Raw genomic sequence first — 16817 nt, forward strand, 5'->3', positions numbered from 1 at the left:
CAGGAGGAGAAGGGGACGACAGAGGATGAGATGGCTGGATGGCACCACTGACTCGATGGGCATGAGTTTGAGTGAACTCCGGGAGTTGATGGACAGGGAAGCCTGGCGTGCTGCGGTTCATGGGGTTGCAAAGAGTCAGATGTGGCTGAGTGACTGAACTGAACTACTAAAAAAAAATGTCATGTGCTTTCACATTTATTTCATTTTTCCTCATAATTCCTCTGATGAACATAAGATAGGGAAATTAATTTGTGAATTGCTGGCAAATTTAATTTTGTCTCCCTTCTCCATATTAAAAAAAAAGTCAGCATTTATTGCAGCTTCAGGGCTATTCCATTTGTAGGAAATTCAAATAAACAATAAATTTCAGTAGTGATCTTTCTATTAATATTAGCACCTGAATCTCTACCTGTTGAGAAATATCTTTATAAACTCAGACTAAGAGAATGAGCTTATGGTTACCTGGGAGTGAAGGGATAATTAGGGAGTTTGGGATTGACATGTACACACTGCTATATTTAAAATATTATAACCGGCAAGTACCTACTGTTAAAAAGAGGGGACAAGAGAATGATACAGATGAGAACAAGATGGGAGAGAGTTGCAGATATTAAACAGATGCTGATTACCTATAGCAGATGCTGTGGTGATAGTACCACTCACCTTGAAATGAAGGTAAAGCCTTAAATTATGTTAAAGGGATGAGCAGGCATGCAGACTTTATCTTATCTCTTCTCTGTGTCTCTGAGGCAGCTCCTTCTATAGCATTTAATTTTCATAAATTACTTTTCATCTACCATAATAAAATTTTACAGTGTTTTGGATGTGGTCAGTGCTTATTTGAGATTCTTTCAAAAGAACCATTTTTTTTTTCTTTTCATTTTTTAAACAGTATGAAACACTTCATGAATTTGCATGGTATCCTTGTGCGGGGTCCATCTTCTTTTCCCTGCAAAGAGAACCAGGCTTTTTAAGGTCGGCTTTCGTTTTCCTTGAGCTGCCTTCTCATTTTGTCAGCCCCGTCCTCTCTGTGTCATACGTACCCATGGAGTCACCAGCAAGTGCTGGGCTAAATTCTAGGGACAGTGGCCAGATACGCTGCAAGAACAAGGGGAGCAGGAAGTTAGAGTGTGTTGTAAATACCTAAGAGAGAGTCAACAGGAAAAACACAATTTACATCTCGCTGATAGCAAATATTTCAGAAACACATTAGTTCCCTAGAACTCGGTGCAATCTGAACCTTAAAAGGGGGTAAGCATAGAACTTTGTTTCCTGCTTCACATTTTAAGATGTTTATAGAAAATCGGAGTCAATAATATGACCTGAAAAGACTTATAAATTGTTTTCCTTAAAATTTCTACCAAAGTGCATCTCTTCTGATTGAAGTTTCTCTGTTAATATTTGGTGAACGATTCTAATTTGCCCTGTCCAGATCTTTGGAGCTGTGTGCATTCAGTATATTTGGCTAACTAGATCCTTTTGGAGCTTAGGAATATTGCTTCAAATTTCAGGTTTGGTACTCTGCTTAACCCAAGCACCTGATATTATAATCAGCTCTGCACTTAGAAAACTATTCACTGTTGTGAGACGTGTGAATTTCTTTTACTTCCCCAAAAGTTTTCTACCATTTTATTAATGATGATTTATTATTTAAAAAATTCTCAAATAGCTTGAAGACGCGTGACCTTTTATTTAAGTACTGGACATAATGCTTATTAGTATGTGGTTGGTCAGCATCCTGTTAAATGGGGATCAGGGCCATGAAATAGTCTCATCTCTTTGGGGAGAAGTCTCCATTTTACTTACACCCACTGAATGTTTACTGACACCAACTAACTGGTGGATGGACAAATTTAAATAAAATATTATTAAGGCCAAAGACAATATTTTATAAATTATACAACACGCTATTAAGATTTTTTTCTAAAATTAAGAAAACCTTGATTTTTTTTTTCCTTACAGACTATTATAGCTCACTTTACCTATGTAACTCCCCGACTGTGAATCAAAAGTAAGGAGGAGGACAGGAAAACCATTTGTGTTAGCTATTTCAGGTATTGTTACATGGCGTGGTTTTGTGAGATAGATTTTGTGAGCCTTGGGATCTAATGAGAGGCCCAGGCCCTGTTTGGTTTATAAATATGTGTGGGATATTGTTTAGGTCTTCAGAAATAAAAGCAGAGAATGGTTTCCTTATGTTATCAATTCCTCTATGGGAAAGCTTATTAAAATGTAGAAAATATAATAGTATATAATTTAGCAACATAATATACAATGTGGGTTGAGAGACAATTACAGTGTTTTATTTCCCTATATTTTCCATTTTAACTGAATGCATTTTAGCAACAATTGGTTTCTGGCTGTAACATTACTTTAGCTGTTTCATAAAGCTTTATAGCAAATTACTGTGTGTACCAGATAAAATAAATTCCTGACTTCACTCTTAAAAGTACTATTACGAGCAGGCATAGTCTTTTACTTTTCTAAGTAAGCATGTCTTTGCTAACAGGTTTTTTGTGCTGTCAACATCTTAGTTTAAGATTGTTGTTTCTAACAATATTTTAGTGGTTTCCTCTGTGTTTGAGCTTTCATTTTATGTGACAAATGAGGCATCTTCCTGCTTGGTTCATAGTAAGCCGATGTAAACAATTCTAAAATCTGGGGTCACACAGCACCAGGTGAACAGCACCTGCTTGAATGGGGCCTTGTATTTCCCACACACTGGGCCTGCAGTGCTCTGTCTCCCAATACAATCCTACCCTGCCCTCTTTTCAGGTGAGACTGGCCCTGCTCTTCGATCCTTCTAAATACCCTTCCTGCCTCTCTCCTAAAACCTTTGAATCCTTCCTGTAGCCTGGCACTTCTCACCTACCCTCAGATGCCACTGGGTCGTGTTTTCACCTGAGAATATTGCAATTTCATCCCAAGATTTTTTTCCATACTGAAGAAACTAGAAATACACTCACGAAATTGTCCTTCCAGTTTGTCAACATTTTGCATATTTACTGCAGTTTCTGTTTTTTTTTTTTTTAAAGGAATGTATAATTGAAAGATGCCTAATCACATTTCCTTTCCTTTTTCTCAGATGTTACCACTCAGCTGGTGTTTCCCCTTTCTAGTACAGAGTTCATGCCTTTAGCACAGCCCTGTATCCACAAGGACTTGCCGGGTGGCTCAGTGGTAAAGGATCCACCTGCCAATGCAGGAGACATGGGTTTGGTCCCTGGGTCATGAAGATCCCCTGGAGAAGGGAATGGCAACCCACTCCAGTATTCTTGCCTGGGACATTATATGGCTAGAGGAGCCTGGCGGGCAGGCTACAGTCAACGGGGTCCCAAAAGAGTCAGATATGGCTTAGCAACTAAAGAAGAACAGCAACATGTATACACAGTGTGAACTGTTGCATTACATATTCATAACCTGGCATATGTAAAAGATACTGATTTTTAAAACGGAGCCATTACATTACAGATGAACTTTTAAAGACCTTTTAAAAGAGCAATTTTAGATTGACAGAAAAGTTAAAAGGAAGGTACAATGCTTTCCCACACATCCTGCTCCTCTTCACACGCGTAGTCTTCTGTGTTACCAACGTCCCCCACCAGAGTAGCCCTACACGGACACCTTTATCACCCACAGTTGGTAGTTTCCATTAGGGTTCACTCTTGTTGTTACGTGTTCTGTGAATCTGGACAGATGTATAATGATGTGTTGGGGCCATCATGGTATCATACAGAGTATTTTAATTGCCCTAAAAACCCTCTTTGTTCCACCCGTATCAGCCCGCCCCCAGCAACCACTGATCTTTTTCCTGTTTCCATTGTCTTACCTTTCCCAGAATGTCATAGTTGGAATCGTATATGTTGCCTTTTCAGACAGGCTTCTTTCGCTTAGTTGTATGCATTCCTGAGGTCCCTATATGTCTTTTCATGGGTTGATAGCTCCTTTCTTTTTCAGTTGAGTTCAGTTGCTCAGTCATGTCCGACTCTTTGCGACCCCGTTTCTTTTTAGTGCTGGGTAATATTCTTTTGTCTGGATGTACCACTGTTTACTCATTCACCTACTGAAGGATGTATTGGTTGCTTTCAAGTTTTAGCGATTATGAGTAAAGATACGATAAATGTTCTTGTGAAAGGTTTTCTGTGGGCATGAATTTTCATTTGGGTCAGTACTAAAGGCTGTGATTACTGAATCATAGGCTTAGAGTAGTTTAGTTTTGTAAGAAACGGCTTAACTCTTCTCCCAGAGTTGAGGTGCCTTTTGATTTACCATCAGCAGTGAGTGAGAGTTCCTGTCGTCCCACTTTCTTGCCAGTATTTGATGTTGTCAGTGTTCTAAATTTTGGCGTTTCTGATAGTTCTGTAGTTTATCTCTTTGTTTTAATTTGCATTTTCCTGATGTCATATCATGTTCAGGTGAAAAAACTTTAATATGATTATATTGCTTAGCACTTAAATTTCTTGTTTGTGTGCTCATTCTCTCAGTTGTGTTCAACTCTTTGCAACCCTATAGACTGCAGCCTGCTAGGCTTCCTCTGTCCATGAGTTTTTACTGGCAAGAATACTGGAGTGGGTTGCCATGCCCTCCCCCAGGGCATCTTCCCGACCTAGGGTTTGCACCCACATCTCCTGTGTAGCCTGTGTTGGCAAGCAGATTCTTTACCACTGCACCACCTGGGAAGGCCTTCAATTTCTTAATTCATTTAAAATATGAAAAGTAGTTTGTGAACATAAGTTTTTAGCCTCAGCTGTACCCTTTATTCTTTAAATATTTTTGTTCTTCAAGTTCTGTTATAGTTGGTAACCAATAGTATGTCTTCCGTATATTTAAATGAAATAATATACAACTAAGACCTGATTATTCATATTATATTTATATAATGTAATCACTATAAAATGCACAAAGGATGCAAGATATTTATCTGTCAGTCCAAAGAATGTACTTTTTTGTGCAGTTGAGATTTTAAAATTCTTATCTATATAGATTGTCTTATTAAAAGTTAAACTGACACTCTATCTAAATGAAGGATTTTTCCTGTAATTGGGAAGAGAGGAAAGCCTCATGTTTTACAAAAGTAAGACTCAAGAGATAAATGGGGAAAGAAAAATGCAAAGGGCAAGAAGATTTCTAAAACTGTGAAAAAGTGTATTTTTAAAATACAGGTACATTTACAAAATTAATGTCCTGAAAATGGTGCCTTTAGAGTGGAAACACCCATTTTTGAATCCTGCAGCTGAGGCACTGTAGCTGTTCCTTGTAGAATCACAGCAAAGCCCCTGCCACATTTCTTTTCAAGTATAGGTGAGCCAGGTTCTCTCTGCAGTGAGTTCTTTTTCACTGGGGGCTCCACTCTTTCTGTAGGATCTAGCCAGGCCCCTCAGTGCATTTAATTGCAAGTTGGGTGGCTTCAGAGACCTGGGGGTGTGGCTAAGAGAGGCTTTCCTGGTGTCTTAGGAAGAGCCACATGTGATGCTTTGGTAGATGAAAGTGGAACTATTAGATAAAAGCTAGATCTCAACATTGAATGTTGAATCAGTTGAGATATAACATATGTCTTCAAAGTTATTGACCTGTAACATACCTTAGTTATGATCTTAGCCAAGCAAAGCTTCCTCTGTAAGCCAGGGTACTGTAGAGTGCCTGCCAAGGCAATGCCTATGAGTCCATATGTCCCTTTCCAACCTGCTTGCCAGAGATATAAGCCACCCAAGTCCTCTGCCTGAGGATGGCCAGGCTTCAAGAGAGTCAGAGAAACTCCGCTTTCTCCTTTGAGTCTCCTACAAGCCCTGTGACTGCAGCTGTCCCTCCTGGCCCTTCCCCTTAAAATATTTAGGCAAGACAGCAACTAAATGAAGGGCTTCCCAGGTGGCACTAGTGGTAAAGAACGTGCTTGCCATTGCAGGAGACATAAGAGATGCGAGTTCCATTCCTGGGTCAGCAAGATCCCTGGAGGAGGGCATGGCAACCCACTCCAGTATTCTTGCCTGGAGAATCCCATGGACAGAGGAGCCTAGCGGGCTGCAATTCATAGGGTCGCAAAGAGTCAAACATGACTGAAGTGACTTGGCACAGCACACATGTGACTAAATGATATGAATTGTTAAATAATAGGATTACTTATTTCCAGATAAATGAATGTTTAATATTTTCCTACTTACAGCTAGGCATTTTGTCACTTTCTATATGGTTTTATACATTGAAATAGGGGCTGACACTTGATATGTTTTTATGCGAAGTCATGATGTGATACAAGTACACTTTCTGAGGAGTAAAATTGGTATAATTTATACCTGTAGCGGATTCATGTTGATATATGGCAAAACCAATACAATATTGTAAAGTTAAAAAATAAAATAAAAAATAAATAAATAAAAATAAATAAATAAAATTTAGAAGTGACTGTCTAAGGCTGAAGTAGCCTTGCAGGACCTTATCATTTTACCCTAATGTATTGGACTTTTATTTACTTGCCTAATATTCTGAGAAGTAAACTACTGTAGCATATAAGTTATTTTCCGAAGCCATCTTCTCCTTTCAGCTTATTAGAATTTGCAAGTGAGACAAGAATTAAAATGCGTCTGGCAGATGCAGAGGTGGTAGCAGCTGAGAATTTTGGGGAGGTCTCAAGAAGGAATCTGGACGCGGAAAATGGTTTATTAAATATGCAGTGCAGGGAGCAGGATGTTCAGGGGTATGTTCATATTCTGATTGTGTTTCTGGCTACACAGTATTTGATAAGATGGGGGTAACTGGCTGCTTGGATGTTCTTTGCACCATTGATAATACATTGCTTGCTTTAAATTTGAGAATTTAGACATTGAGAAATTGGCTGTTTAGAATAAAAACATATCCTTTTGAGCAAACAGCATCCCCAGTTCATATAGGGGATGTTGTGTCCCTGTAAAAAATTCTTAGAGATTACCATAAGTTACTGACCCAGTTTACCTTGACTTTTATCAGGATACAGCCATATTTAGCACTTTATGCATTCAGATGACTGTATTATTATTATTATTAACAGTGGGACACATTGAGAACTCTTCATGTTATTTCCAGTAAGTTAGAGAGCACTCAGTGAGTGGTTGGTCTACATTCGATCATAAAAAATTTTTTGAACTATATAATTGAAAATACACAATTGTGATTGTTTTTCTTGTTCATGGTAACATCTATTCATCTGTGTGTAACTGAAAACTCGAGCCGCAGTGGCTTAATCAAACAGAGGTCTTTTTCTTTGATTTAGAGAAAGGCAGCCCAGGGTAGGTTAGATGACCCTACATTGTCATCAGATCTGAGGATCTTTCTGACTTTCTTTTCAGCCCTCCTTTCGGTCATCCAGCTTTCACCCTCATGCTTGTTGCCTCATGGTGACAAAGTGGCTGCCACACCTCCAGGGTCCTCCTAGAAATGAAGAAGTTGAAAGGAAAGGTGCAAAAGACAGAAGCCAGTCAAATCTCCTCCCTTTTAAAGAACTTTCTTGTGAGCTCTCACTGGCAGCTTAAAGCAGCTCATTGGCCAGAGCTAGGTCTCTGCCATCTGTAGCTGAACCAAAGGTTGGGATGTGTCATTTCTTATCTAGAAGTTGCTGCTCTGAATGTAACAGAGGTTGTGTCTCTAAAGAAAAAGAGTAGACTAGACATGCGGGTGGAAGAACTGCCCCCCACCACTTGTGTGCAGCAGTATCACGGCAGAGAGGTCAAGACAAAACCCCGGAAAACGGCATGTAAGAGGGAACTACATTTTTTTAATCTTTCCTTTAGAAACAGAATAAAGCTCTAAAGAACACTAGAATAGAAGAAATTAACATTCTGTAGTCTTTTCTTTTGAAATTGACCCCAGGAAGTTCTTGAATTCCAGCAATCTGTGGTGTGATAGCAATGCTTGTGCTCTTGTGTGGTCATGTCCAACTCTTGGTGACCCCCTGGACTGTAGCCCAGCAGGCCCCTCTGTCCATGGGATCCTCCATGCAGGAATACTGCAGTGGGTTGCCATTTCCTCCTCCAGGAGAATCTTTCTGCTCCAGGAGAATCTTCCTGGACGAGGAGTCGAACCCATGTCTCTTGCCTCTCCTGGGTTGGCAGTTGGATGTTTTACCACTATGCCACCTGGGAAGCCCCCAATAAAAATGCTACAGACCCAGATTAGGGAACATGGGGTCTGACCCTTTGAATGCCCATGTCTGACTTAGATCTGCTCAGGAAGCTACTCCATTCTTAGCATAAGGGCTTCCTCCCTTTGGCCTCTAAAATGAGGGAGCGGAACGAATCACTGTGATCCCTCCAAGGTTAAAGATGCTTTGACTGTCTCAGTCTGTTGCTGATACCTTACTCAGTTTGACTCCAAATCCCCTCACGTGAGGCGGATTATATAGTCCTGGTGGCCATTTTTAGGAAACATTACCATCAGGTTACTTGTTAAGGCCTTTGATTGTGTGAAAGGAAAGCCAAAGTGTGCTGTTGGTCCAGACTGTCACCCCTTTGAGACTCCTCTGGGGCTCAGACCTGGGTCCACACCAGGGAGTGGCCCTGTGTGTTTCAGTGTTAAGACTTGAATTTTCCTACTTAGATGCTCACGTTCAGAGCCATGGAGAGAATGGGAAGTCCTCTATGTTACGTGAATGAGGGGACCTAATTCGCATGCATTCATCAGACTGGTATCAAGAGTGCAGATACCAGAGCAGAACCCCAGCCCCCCCACGCCACCGTGCCCTGTACCTCCATACCTCTGTCTGCTTCTCCAGCAGAGAACACCTTTGGCTCACCTGTGTATCAGAAATAGGCAGATGATTAAACTGGTGATAATGGCTCTGTCTTTAGGGGCAAAATGTGCCCAGAAGCAACTCAAGGAGACAATGGCGTTATCACTGATGGGCAGCCACATGGAAGCTTCTGGAAAGTGCCTAGCAATGCTTCAGTTAGCCTTTGAGGCAGCAGAGGGCCCTGGACCCTGAGAACAGCATGGGCACATGGAGAAGGCAAATGGGCTGGGAGCATGCGCAGCCAAGGTACAGAAGGAGGGACCCTGGGGCAAAGTCTGGTCAAGAGGTTTGTGTTATTTTCAATGATGACATGACACATCTGTCTCTTCTCCTTTTCTCTCCTTTCTTTCCCCCCTCTTTTTCCATGTGTTTATTTCAGGCTTTAATTTAGTATCTTATTCTGAACAAGTAGATCTTTGTGTTCTGTTGAAAATCATAGAAATTTTGGTCTCTTAAGGCATTTGCCTTTGAATAAGGGGGGGAAAAAACAGGATTTCAGATAGAAATCTGAGCAACCTGAGGTTTCTATATGGAATGTAAGCAGAGTTGCGATGAATAATTAAACAAGTTATAGCTAATAAAATATACAGCACATTGCTTCAAACTAAAACATTCTAACTCTGCCTTTGGATGAATGCTTTTCATTATTTTTTAATTGTTGCCAGGGTTTGACCTTGAAGGTCTTTGCTGGCAGATAATTTGTTATGGTAAGAATGAGATCACTAAGCGTTTTAGCACAAGCCGCATGATGCATCGGGATTCTTCCTATTATATAACGCTGATGTGATAAGTCTGTTTTCCTCAGGATTTGTTCTTTCATTTCCGTGGTAGCTTCTTTCTTGGGCCCCTGTCCTTGGCCATCTGCGTTGCTGAACTAGAGGAGGATCTTCGTTCCTCCACAGCAGCCAAGTCATATCGGTGCTTAGAGGCCTGCTGGCTACCCTGATGGACCTGGGAACAACCGGAGGCATGACCCTCCATTTTGATAAAACAGTCACAGGAAGATCTAGGATCTCCTTTCTACCGTCAGCATCCTGTTGTCCTGGGAGATCATTCTTCCAGGAATAGAGTTGTACAGACTTTTGCCCTGATGACTGCTGCTCACTATTGGGCCTGCCTTGGCAGTTGCTATAGGACCTATGATTGCAAAGGGCTTACCAATATGCCTAGTTGCCAGTATTTTCAGAAATGTCTTTGTAAAGAAGCGATTCAGTGTGATTAAATGTTTTATTATTAAATTAATTCACAGTTCTCCATTTATATGGCATCTTATGAAGCCATTTATATGACATCTTAGGAGGAACAGGTAATAGTTGACTGTAGAATTGATTTACGCATAGCAAAAATCTGTAGTTTTTACCAAATAGAATAAGATGAACCTGTTGTATGCAGTTTGGGGAATTACCTTTAGCAGATAGAGTTTCTTATTTGTTTAGAATGTGTACTGAGTTGTATAGGCTTGAGGAGTAAGTTCAAACCACGTGGGGTTGGAGGACAGAATATTAATAGGTTTTATGTAAGGTATTTGAATAAAAAAGCTCAATTGATGGGGTCATATGTTATGTCTTTTTGTCAGTAACATTTAGGAAAAAATAAATTTGAACTAAATTTCTCATGATACTGTGAAAAAATTTAGCTTCAATTATTACAGGTAAAAAAGTTAGTTTTTATATTGTTAATATTTTGGGTAATAGAAAACATGTATTATTTATCATGTGTGATCATCTGAATTCTATTTTGAATATGTTGAACAGTAGATGCCAATTGTAGTCTATATAAAATTTATTTTGTTTCCTTCCCAGAAATTGCCAGTGAATTGTGGTTCTTAAAAGACAAAAAAAAAAAAAAAAACCCTATCATTTTACTAAGTGTGTAGTTCCTTATTGCTGTCATTCAGCTTTAAAAGGTGCTTATTTATAGACCCTGTGAAGTCAAACTGTGTCCTTGGATTATGGCGTTAAAGTCGTAAACTTAGACCCTTTGAGCTGGTGATGTTCGTTTACATTTTGGTATGGCAAATCCTTAGTCAAACAGCTGTTGTTTAACATTTATAAAACTTCAAAAAATTGCGGCAGAGCTGTCATGTTTAATTTCAGACACACACAAAATATAGAAAACCCATAATTGTTAACCAAAGGCTCAAGCATGAAATCATCCTAAAAGAAACAAAGATCTACTAGATTTCTCTGCTGCTGTATGCTGGAGCCTAACAAAATTATAGCTACACTGTCTTGATTTACATGAAGGTAAAGTACCTCTTAATACAGATTTATCTCCACCCCGATCGCCTAAGGCTTGGTTTGCTCAGCTCAGAAAGGAGAATGCTAAGAAAATCGTTGGAAAGGGCTACTTTAGTTCATATTAATGTAGCCACTTTTTATACAGTATTCTGAAATATGCAGCGTGATAGTTCATGCTATTCTCCATGTTATTCATGCATTAAAGTAATCAAGTTGTGAATATTTTAACTCTTGGCACAGATTAATTTTGAGAATATTCTGTTTGCTTATTATCTCATTTATAGACCTTCTTATTTACACTTTGGGTAAATTGTCTTTATCTTGTGGTGACAAGCTAGATTTGAAAATATTGCCTCTGGGGAAATGGAGACTTTACCATTTACATTTTTTTTTAAGGATATGGATTGGGAGCAGGTCTTTTTCGTTGGGAGAGAAGAGGTCATACTGTTTCACAGCTTTATGTGTAGTCCTACTTTAGTTACGAGATCCTAACTGTCTCCTTATTTTAATATTGGAGTGACTTTCAATTTTAATATTGGACTGTTTTTTCCAAAACAGATCTCTTGATTTGCAGTAAGAAGTTAGTAACCTATAAATAAATGATGTTTTAAATATTTTACTAATTACTGCCATTCATAGCATATTTTTATAATTTTTCAAAAGACGGATAATTTTTATAAAGTATTTTATAAAAGAAATTAGGTTATAATTTATAATATTAAAACCAGACTAGCATATTTGTTGTATAATATGTTAATTACGGATACTAATTTATGTGCTATAAAATACATATGATTGCATCTATATAACATGTATTTTATACTTTAATACATTCCTCACTAATTGAGTTGCTTCAGACTGAGATTGAGTAACTTTGGAGTTGGACAGATTGTTTTTTCCCCAGATTTGTCTTTTGATCTTGGCTTGAGTACTGGTTAGTTTTATGAGTTTGGACAATTTCACTTCTAAGGCTGTTTTTTCTCTGCAGTGGATAAAACAGTAGGGTCTTTTGTGAAGGTTAAAAATATAGGTGTACCTCTTTTTATTGCTCACTTTTATTGTGTTTTTTACAAATTAAAGGTTTGTGACACCCTTGCATTGTGGAAGTCTTTCAGCACCATTTTTCCGACAGCATTTCCTCACTTCATTGCCTCTGGGTCACATTTTAGTAATTCTCACATTTCAGACTTTTTCATCATTGTATTTGTTACGGTGATCTGTGGTCAACGATCTTAGTTATCACTAGTAACTAAGGGTTACTACCACACATACATGAGATGGTGAACTTAATGTTGTATGTGTTCTGACTGCTCCACAGACCAGCCACTTCCCTATCTCTCAAATCCTCAGGCCTGTCTGTTCCCCGAGATACAATAGTATTGAAATCAGGCCAATTAATAATTGTGCAGCGGCCTGTCAGTGTTCAAGTGAAAGGAAGAGTCACATCTCTCGCTTTAAATCAAAAGCTGCAAATAAAGAAACTTAGTGAAGAAGGCATGTTAAAAGCCAAGGCAAGCCAAAAGTTAGGCCTCTTGTGCCCAACAGCCAAGTGGTGAATGCAAAGTTCTTGAAGGAATTTAAAGATGCTCCTCCAGTGAACACATGCAGTAAGTGAAACAGCCCTATGGCTGATATGTAGAAAGTTCTAATGGTTTGGCTGGAAGAGCAGACTAGCCACAATATTCCCTGAAACCAAAGCCTAGTTCAGATCAAAGGCCTGCTCTTCCATTTTCTGAAAGCTGAGAGAGGTGAGGAAGTGCAGAGGAAAAGTTTGAAGCCCAGCAGAGTTGGTTGGTGAAGTTTCAGGAAAGAAGGAAGGCACTTCTCTAATATAAAAGTGCAAGGGGAAGCAACAGGTGCTGATGTAGAAGCTGCAGCAAGTTATCTGGAAGATCTAAGCAAGATAAGTAATGAAAGTAGTTACACTAGGCATCAGATTTTGGGGAGATGAAACAGCCTTCTTTTGGGAGAAGATGCCATCTAGAACTTTCATAGCTAGAGAGGAGAAGTCAGTGCCTGGCTTTAAAGCCTAAGTGTATATTGACTCTTGTTAGGAGCTAATGCAGCTGGTGACTTTAGTTGAAACCAGTGTTCACTGACCATTCTAAAAATCCTATAGCCCTTACGAATTATGCTAAATCTACTCTGCCTTTGCTCTATAAATAGAACAACAAAGTCTGAATGAGGGCACATCTGTTTGCAGCATGGTTTATTGAGTATTTTAATCCCACTCTTGAGACCTAATGCTGGGAGAAAAAGATTTCTTTCACAATATAACTGCTCACTGACAATGTACCTGGTCACCCAAGAACTCTGATGAAGGTGAGATGTAGGGAAAGATTAATGTTTTCACATCTGCTAACACATTTAGAAAAGGCAGAGGAACCAGAGATCAAATTGCCAACATCCGTTGGATCATTGAAAAAGCAAGAGAGTTCCAGAATACATCTACTTCTGCTTTATTGACTATGCCAAAGCCTTTGACTGTGTGGACCACAACAAACTGTGGAAAATTCTGAAAGAGATAGGAATACCAGACCACCTGACCTGCCTCCTGAAGAATCTGTATGCAGGTCAGGAAGCAACAGTTAGAACTGGACATGGAACAACAGACTTGGTTCCAATTTGGGAAAGGAGTATGTCAAGGCTGTATATTGTCACCCTGCTTATTTAACTTATATGCAGAATAAATCATGAGAAACACCAGGCTGGATGAAGCACAAACTGGAATCTAGATTGCTGGGAGAAATGTCAGTAACCTCAGATATGCAGATGACACCACCCTTAGAGCAGAAAGCAAAGAACTAAAGAGCCTGTTGACGAAAGTGAAAGAGGAGAGTGAAAAAGTTGGCTTAAAGCTCAACATTCAGAAAACTGAGATCATGTCATCTCATCCCATCACTTCATGGCAAATAGATGGAGAAACAGTGAAAACAGTAAGAGACTTTATCTTTTGGGGCTCCAAAATCACTGCAGATAGTGATTGCAGCCATGAAATTAAAAGACGCCTTCTCCTTGGAAGAAAAGTTATGACCAACCTAGATAGCATATTCAAAAGCAGAGACATTACTTTGCCAACAAAGATCTGTCTAGTCAAAGCTTTGGTTTTTCCAGTAGTCATGTATGGATGTGAGAGTTGGACTGTGAAGAAAGCTGAGCGCCGAAGAATTGATGCTTTTGATGTGTGGTGTTGGAGAAGACTCTTGAGAGTCCCTTGGACCGCAGGGAGATCCATCCTAAAGGAAATCAGTCCTGAATATCCAGTGGAAGGACTGATGCTGAAACTGAAACTCCAATACTTTGGCCACCTAATTTGAAGAACTGACTCATTTGAAAAGACCCTGATGCTGGGAAAGATTGAAGGAAGGAGGAGAAGGGGACGACGGAGGATGAGATGGTAGGATGGCATCAGCGACTCAATGGACATGAGTTGGTGATGGACGGGGAGGTCTGGTGAGCTGCAGTCCATAGGGTAGCAAAGAGTCGGACACGACTGAGTGACTGAACTAAACACATTTTTGTTCTGCAGCCCATGGATCAAGGAGCAGTTTTGTTGCCATAGATAATGATTCCTTCATGGATCTGGGCAAAGTCAGTTTTGAAAACCTTCTGGAAACAATTCACCATTCTAGATGCCATTAAGAATGTTTGTGATTTGTGTGAAGAGTTCAGAATATCAACATTAACAGGAGTTGGGAAAAAGTTCATTCTGAATCCTCATGGATGACTTTGAGAGGTTCAAGACTTTGGTGAAGGAAGAAACTGCCGATGTTGTAGAAATAGCAGGAGAAATAGAAGTAGAGCCTGAAGAGTTGACTGAATTCTCATGATAAAACTTTAATGGATGAGGAATTGCCTCATTCATGAGAAAAGAAAATGGTTTCTTGAGATGAAAGTCTGTTCTTGGTGAAGATGCTGTGATGATTGTTGAAATGAGAACACTGAATTTAGAATATTACACAAACTTAGTTGATAAAACAGTGGTAGGGTTTGAAAGGATTGATTTCATTTCTTAACTGAAATATAGCAGACGTACTATGTTGGCTTGATTCCAATTTTGAAAGAAGTTCTACTGTGAATAAATGCTATCAAACTACATTGCATGCTACCAAGAAATTGTTCATGAAAGGAAAAGTCAATTTGAGGCAGCAGACTTAATTGTGATATTATTTTAAGAAATTGTCACAGCCACCCCAACCTTGAGCAGCCGCAACACCGGTCAATCAGCAGCCATAGACATTGAGGCAAAATCTGCCACTAACAAAAAGATTCTGGCTCTCTGATAGCTCAGATGTTGGTTAGCATTTTTTAGTAGTAAAATATTTAAAAATTAAGAAATGTACATATTTTTAGACAAAATGCTATTGCACACTTAAAAACTATAGTGTAAACATAACTTTTATGTGCCCTGGGACACCCAGAAATTCGTATGACTCACTTATTGGGTTATCTGAACTGAACCCACAGTATCTCCAAGGTGCAACTGTAACAGTGGAGATGTGGAGCAACTGTTATATGGTAAGTTTTTGGCTAATATTAAATATTGATTAAATATATGTTCCATCTTGCTATCATTATCCTTGCATGCATGCAAGTCACTCAGTCATGTCTGATTCTTTGCAACCCCATGGACTTGTACCCCACCAGGCTCCTCTTGTCCATGGGATTTTCCAGGCAAGAATACTGGAATGGGTTGCCATTTCCTCCTCCAGGGAATTTTCCCAGCCCAGGGATGGAACCCACATCTCCTGTGTCTCCTGCATTGTAGGTGGATTCTTTAATCGCTGACCATCAGGGAAGCCCCATTTTTATCCTTAGGGTCCACTTAGGAAGAGGTGGAAAAAATGTTGAATAAATGAATGAATACATAATAGCGAATTCATTCAGAGGTCCTGGGAAAGGACCTTTTCCAGGTCCTTTGTGCAGCTACCCTTGTGCCCTCTAATTTGGAGGCTGTTCTTTGTCCTGCTTCCAGCTTCATAAATGTTTATGGGAAAAGGGGTGTGTCCTACATAGTCGAACAAATGAGAACTGTAGGCGTCATCCTTGGTTCTTCAAAACCCAGCTCCTCTTACCTACCTGTGAATGTAATTGCCCCAACTGGTATTTGGTATAGCTAACTGTTCAGTGGAGGAGATAGTTACACCAACAGCTTTATGTAAACTTTATGGAGTTTGTATTGGATGCAGTTAGATGGCAATGGTGTAGAAAAAGAAGACTGGAGAAAAGAAAATTCCAGACAGGGAAACTTACATGAACCGATATATTAAGGCTAGAAACACAAGGTATATTAGGGGGATTTAGTGGTTAGAACTGAACACCTGAAACATACACACGGAATACTAACAACATTCACTGAATGCGTGTGGTACTTTCACTGGGAAAAGCTATGGCAGCATTTGCTGAATGATCAAGTGAGCATTCCCTGAATGAGTTGAATATCATAGCTTGAATGAGTTACTTGTGACCGTCAGTGGTACTTTGAGCTTTCAACTTCTCCTTTTAGATTTTGAAAAATCACAACATTTTGATTTTAGTTTCCATGTTTTAAACATCAGTCTCCATCCTAGCTTTTATTGTACAGAGGTCTTAAATGTCATGAGTGTGGCCAGTAATGTATGGTGTCATATGGGGAAGTATGCCTTCTAGTACTTAAAATTCATACTGTGGGTGTTTCTGCATATAGTTTACATTAATGTTTTATTTTGGTCTAGCACATAGGTCACAGAAGTGATTTCAAAGCAATTGTAAAACTGTTGCCAAGTAATGAAACTTTTCATGATTGTTTAGAATCATAATTTTTCTAGAGAAATAATAAA

General features: G+C 39.3%; 1 protein-coding gene across 7 annotated transcripts in view; it reads left to right on the forward strand.

The window, feature by feature from the left end:
• NR3C2 (nuclear receptor subfamily 3 group C member 2) overlaps nt 1-16817 on the forward strand; it is a 439920-nt gene that overhangs the window by 66240 nt on the left and 356863 nt on the right. The window lies entirely within an intron of this gene.

Source organism: Bos taurus, chromosome 17, assembly GCF_002263795.3.
Source record: "Bos taurus isolate L1 Dominette 01449 registration number 42190680 breed Hereford chromosome 17, ARS-UCD2.0, whole genome shotgun sequence".
Taxonomy (NCBI): Eukaryota; Metazoa; Chordata; class Mammalia; order Artiodactyla; family Bovidae; genus Bos; species Bos taurus.